Here is a 6,672-nt window from a genome sequence, read left to right on the forward strand (position 1 = left end):
TTGATGTTGGTTGAGTTATAAAGATGAGATTTGATTACCAATGATGAGATTAGGATGAAATCTAAAGCCTAACCCTTTAATTAAATTGTTATATTCAAGTGACAGTTGTATTCATTAAAATCAATCCCCACACCTCTCACTCTGAATTAATTTGTGACGTATGAACTCTTAAACTTACCAATTGAATCCCTGTGAAAATGACCTTGGGACTCCAAGATTTACCATGCTTGACAATGGAATTTTCCAACGCTTGGGAATTGGACAATGATGAACAAACTAAAATAACAAGCATTTTTGGCGCCGTTGCCGGGGATTCAGTTTAAGTTTGGAAAAGAAGAAGAAGAAGAAGAAGAAGAAGAAGTGCATAATACTATATATCTATATATATGTATATACCATGGCTGGTTTTTCTACCGCCTACTTGTACTAACTATTATATATATATTTATTTATTTATTCATTTTTGTACATTTATTTGTATTTACGTTTCCTTGTTTTCCATGGACGGTTGTACCACCCGAACTGTTTATATTAACTTGTAGTGACATTTTCTTTCTTTTGCAGGAACTAATTATTTATTTCATTTTATTGAATTTTGTAATCATAGTGTATGTCGAGTTGGGTTCATGATGGAACTAATAGGCTAGTTAGGGAGTGGCCTTCTAGATTAGTCCAACGTCACTTAGAATTCTCGAAAGAGCCCATCCAAGCACCTCCATCCATAAATTTCCAAAGAGGACCCTCATCCTCTGGAGGACCAATGGCGTTGGAACCACAAAATAACCAAGAACTTCCACATGAGAGGGATGGAAATGGAGGCCCAATTCATTCTCCCAGGAATGCTCCACCCCAATATGGAGAAGCCAACCCCTTATTCGCTCAAGTTAATCAAGGGGGTGACAACAACCAACCCTTTCGCCAAGGTCAAGTGGGGCAACTGCCTTTCTTCGGAAATCAACGTAATATGCAAGACCAAGAAGGAATGGGGGCACAACAATTTCAAAATTTTCAAAATGCCTCAAATTTTCAAAATGTCCCTATTGTTCCCATCATTCAACATGCAAGAACATTAGAAGATTATTTCAATCCTCCAAGGTCTAGTGAGCCCTCTTGTATTCGTTTACCAATGCAAGCTCGCCACTTTGTGTTGAAACCTGAAATGATTAAGATGGTGCCCACATTTCATGGGATGGATTAGAGTCCCCTTACTTACATCTAAAGGAATTTGAAGAGGTTTGTTCAACTCTTTCTAACCCCGTTGTCCCTGAAGATATGGTTAAACTTAAGCTTTTCCCTTTTTCTTTAAAGGATAAAGCTAAGTCATGGTTATATTCCCTTAAACCTCATTCTATTACATCTTGGGAAGAAATGCAAAGAGACTTCTTGAAGAAGTTTTTTCCCACACCAAAACCATTGATTTGACCAAACAAATTCAAAATTTTTCTGAAAAACCGAATGAAGAATTTCATCAAGTGTGGGAACGCTTCAAGGAGCTTCTACAAACCATTCCACATCATGGTCTAGATACTTGGCAAATTGTGAACTTTTTCATGCAAGGACTTTCACCTAAGAATTACCAGTATATAGACTTGATGTGCAATGGTGAGTTTTTAAACAAATCACCTGAGGATGCATTAGATTACTTTGATGTTTTGGCGGAATGAGCCCAAACTTGAGGCACTCCTCAATCCATTGGAACATCAAGGCACCCTGGTATTCAGAGTGGAGGAGGGATGTACCAACTCAAAGAAAAGGATGATGTGTTAGTTAAGATTGCAAACCTCACAAGGCAAATGGAGGCTTTGCAAATGAAGAGGGTAAATGAGGTTACCACTGGACCCAAATTGGAAAATGTTTGTGCAATTTGTGAGACCCAGGAACACCCCACTAGTGAGTGCATTCCCTCTCTAAAAGAAGTGATTAGTGGTTAGGCAAGTGTAAATTCATTGAATCAATTCAAAAGGCCCTTCAACAATCCATACTCTGAAACTTACAACAAAGGGTGGTCAAATCACCCTAACTTTAGTTGGAGGAATCAAGAGGTGGCTAATCCTTCATTTCCTACTCAAAGTTTCAATCACCATGCCCCACCAAATTTTCAAGGGCAAGGAGCCCAATTCCATCAAAGTCAAAGTTCTCAAGGGTATACTCAAAATCATCCTCAAGCATATGCCCCTCCAGGGCAACAAAATGCTCCACCATACCAACCCCCTCAGAAAAGAAGTCTGGAGGATCAATTGCAACAATTCATAGACTACACGAGTCGATCAATTTCTCAAATCACTCAATCTATTGGGGACATGAAAGCTCAAATTACTAAGTTGAACACTGCTGTTGGGGTACTTCAACAAGAAAAAGGTAAATTTCCTTCCCAACCCCAAGCTAATCCAGTGGGTCAACATAGTATTGCGAGTACTAGTGACTCTGAGGTGACTATGGAGCATGCTAAATCCATTACCCTTAGAAGTGGTAAGAAAGTTGAAAGAAAAATTCCACAAAAAGAGATTTCAAAAGGAAATGATGAAGGCTCTTCAAGCAATGTTTTCAAAGAGCCTATTCATGAATCTAAGAGTAATGAGGTGATGTAAGAGCCCCAAGAGATTGAGGGTGAGAAAGTTGTTGCAAAAGATCCAATAGTCATTTCGTACCCACAAAGACTCAAGGCTCCTCAAAAGGGAAGGTGTAATGTTGAAATGCTTGAATTGTTCCAAAAAGTGAAGGTGAATATACCTTTGCTTGATGCCATAAAGCAAGTACCTGCATATGCTAAATTTTTAAAGGATCTGTGCACTGTGAAGCGAAAGCATAATGTGCATAGCAAAGTCCTTTTGGCTGAACAAGTGAGCTCAATCCTGAATGCAACTACACCTTCCAAATACAAAGACCCTGGGAGCCCGACCATTTCCATAGTGATAGGGGAATTCAAATTCGAGTGTGCCTTGCTTGATTTGGGGGCGAGTGTGAATCTTCTCCCTTACTCTGTCTATGAACAACTTGGGTTGGGAGAGTTGAAGCCAACAAAGATGACCTTAGAATTGGCAGATAGAAGTGTTAGGATCCCTAAGGGAGTCATGGAGGATGTTTTAGTACAAGTGAATCAATTCTTTTACCCTGTTGATTTTGTGGTACTGGATACTCAACAAGTGGTGACCAAAAATTCCCACATTCCTATTATCCTTGGTAGACCATTCCTTGCTACGAGCAATGCTAACATCCAATGCAGGAATGGTTTAATGAAAATCTCATTTGGGAACATGACTGCTGAACATAACATTTTTAATGTCATGAAGCAATTTGGGGATGATGGTGATGTGTTTGAAGCTAATAGCATTGATGCTATTTCGCAGGAACACTTGGATGCCTTCTCTTGTGAAGACCCTTTTGAAGCATGCCTGGTAAATGTTGTGGAGGATGACTGTGTTGAGAATCCCAAAGCGGAGCACTTCCGCCCTCTTCTCAATATAGTTGAGGTCTTTGAAGTTCATGGTTGGACTCCTAGATTTGAGGAGTTAACTCCTTCTGAGACTAAAATTTTACCATCTCATGTCCAACCACCCAAGCCTGAGCTAAAACCATTGCCATCACATTTAAAATATTCTTTTCTGGGTGAGGGAGAGACTTACCCTGTGGTGATATCCTCTACATTAGAGGAAGCCCAAGAGGCCAAATTGTTGGACTTGTTGAGATCCCATAGGAGTGCTATAGGATGGAGCATAGCTGATATCAAAGGTATTAGCCCCTTGGTCTGCACACATAGGATTTACCTTGAGGAAGATGCCAAACCATCTCGCCAACCACAGCGTAGATTGAACCCTATAATGAAAGAGGTAGTTAGGAAGGAAGTCTTGAAGCTTTTGGTTGCAGGTATCATTTACCCCATCGCTGATAGCAAGTGGGTTAGTCCCACTCAAGTGGTACCAAAGAAGTCGGGAGTGACTGTGATTGTTGATGAGAATGATGAGTCAATTCCAACTCGTATTCAAAGGGTTGGCGTGTGTGCATTGATTACAGAAAATTGAACTCTTACACTAGGAAGGATCATTTCCCGCTTCCGTTTTTGGACCAGGTCCTAGAGAGAGTGGCTGGTCACTCTTTCTATTGTTTTTTGGATGGGTATTCTGGTTACAATCAGATCGAGATTGCCTTAGAGGACCAAGAAAAAACTACATTCACTTGTCCTTTTCGCACATTTGCTTACAAGAGAATGCCCTTTGGATTGTGTAATGCACCAGGAACTTTTCAACGGTGCATGATGGGTATCTTCAGTGACATGGTTGAGGAAATTGTGGAAGTCTTCATGGATGACTTCTCTGTTTTCGGTGACTCATTTGAGGGATGCCTGGGAAATTTAGGTTGTGTCCTCACTAGATGTGAGGAGAAAATTCTCGTCTTAAATTGGGAAAAATGTCACTTTATGGTGACACAAGGTATTGTGTTGGGCCACATTGTTTCTACTAAGAGGATAGAAGTAGACAAGTCCAAGGTAGAAATTATTTCAAATTTGCCTACACCAACTTGCGTCAAGGATGTGCGGTCCTTTCTTGGACACGCAGGGTTTTATAGAAGGTTTATGAAAGATTTCAGTGCCATTGCACGTCCTTTGTGCAACCTTCTTGCTAAGGATGTTCCATTCGAGTGGACAAATGCATGTGAAGCGGCTTTTTCAAAACTGAAAAAAATGTTAATTTCTTCGTCTATAATGCAACCACCAGATTGGAACATGCCTTTTGAACTTATGTGGGATGCAAGTGATTATGCCATTGGAGCGGTGCTAGGGTAGAGGAGAGATAATAAACCTTATGTGGTGTACTACGCTAGTAGAACTCTTAATGATGCACAAATGAATTATACGACCATAGAAAGGAGTTGAAAATGTTGTGGCTGATCACTTGTCCCGACTGGTATTTGATAACCCTCTACAGCACATCCCTATCAAAGATAGTTTCCTGGATGAATAACTATTCCTTGTGGCGAACCTACCTTAGTACGCCGACATTGTTAACTATCTTATATTTGGGCAACTTCCATCACATTGGAATGCCCAAGATAGGAAAAAATTTCTGGCTGAAGTCAAACGGTTCTTTTATGATGACCCATACTTGTTTAAATATTGTCTAGACCAGCTTTTGAGAAGATGTGTGTCAAATGAAGAGACTCAAGGTGTCATCTCATTCTGTCATAGTGGAGCCTGTGGTGGGCATTTCTCTTCAAGAAAAACCACCACAAAAATTTTACAAAGTGGTTTTTACTAGCCCACTCTTTTTAAAGACGTTCATGAATTTTTCAAACGGAGCGATAGATGCCAAAGGTTAGGAGGGATTACACATAGAAATATGATGCCCTTAAACCCTATTTTGATTATTGAAATTTTTGATTGTTGGGGCATCGATTTTATGGGTCCTTTCCCCTCCTCCTTTGGCTATCTGTACATTCTTTTAGCGGTGGACTATGTATCCAAATGGGTAAAGGCTATTCCAACGAGAACTAACGATCAAAAGGTGGTGATCAAGTTTTTAAAAGAAAATGTTTTATCTCGTTTTGGGATGCCTAAAGCAATCATTAGTGATGGCGGCTTGCATTTTTGTAATAGATCTTTTGAAACTTTAATGAAAAAATATGGTATCGCCCATAAAGTTTCAATAGCCTATCACCCTCAAACTAATGGGCAAGCAGAATTGGCAAATAGGGAGATTAAAATTATCCTTGAAAAAACGGTAAACTCGAATCGTAAAGACTGGTCCTTGAGATTGGTTGATACGCTTTGGGCATACCGCACTGCTTTCAAAACCATTTTGGGTATATCTCCTTATAGGCTAGTTTATGGTAAGGCTTGCCATTTACCTGTGGAAATGGAACATAAAGCCTACTGGGCCATTAAAACTTTGAATTTCAATCTTGGAATGGCCGGTGACCATCGTCGTTTGCAGTTAAATGAACTTGAAGAATTAAGAAGAGATGCTTATAAGAACTCTAGAATTTATAAAGAGAAGGTAAAGAGTTTTCATGATGAACATATTATGAGGAGACAATTTGAACCTAACGAAAAGGTCTTATTGTACAATTCTGGGCTTCACTTGTTTCCAGGTAAGCTAAGATCCCATTAGACAGGTCCTTACATAGTAAAGGCGGTTTACCCTCATGGCACTGTGGATATTGAAAATCCAAAAGATGGTAATGTTTTCAAAGTAAATAGGCAACGTCTAAAACCATTTTTGGAAGATTTCCCTCGTGTTAACACTGGAGAGGAAGTGGTGGATCCTGTTTACTAGGACTTCCCCTCAACTTAGACCACATTTCGTCTTGTAGTCTTGTATATATTTCACTTTCTTTATTTTATTTTTATGTTCTTATATCTTTATTTTTTTTTATTTTTTTCTCTTTCTTCTCTTTTATTTTAACTATTCTTGTTCTCCCGTGTTCTTTTTAACCCCTTTTCGCAGGCTTGCATCATGCCATCACTTTGGACAATAAGGACAATGTACATTTCAAGTTGGGGGGAGAGGTTTACACACCGTGGTACTTGGTCTATTATTTTCAAAATAAAAAAAAAAAAGGAAAAAGAGAAAAGACCCTTAGACCGAATCTCTGTCATGCCTCCCCCCTCAAGTTGAAAAGCAGGAGGTCTTGCCCTTTCCTTGCACCATGGCTTTGAGCCGTTTATGTTCCTTCTGG

General features: G+C 39.5%; 1 pseudogene; it reads left to right on the plus strand.

Moving 5' to 3' along the window:
• Nucleotides 1-760: 760 nt before the first annotated feature.
• LOC131163425 (uncharacterized) lies at nucleotides 761-6,269 on the plus strand (annotated as a pseudogene).
• The last annotated feature ends 403 nt before the right edge of the window (nucleotides 6,270-6,672 follow it).

This window comes from Malania oleifera, chromosome 9, assembly GCF_029873635.1.
Source record: "Malania oleifera isolate guangnan ecotype guangnan chromosome 9, ASM2987363v1, whole genome shotgun sequence".
Taxonomy (NCBI): Eukaryota; Viridiplantae; Streptophyta; class Magnoliopsida; order Santalales; family Ximeniaceae; genus Malania; species Malania oleifera.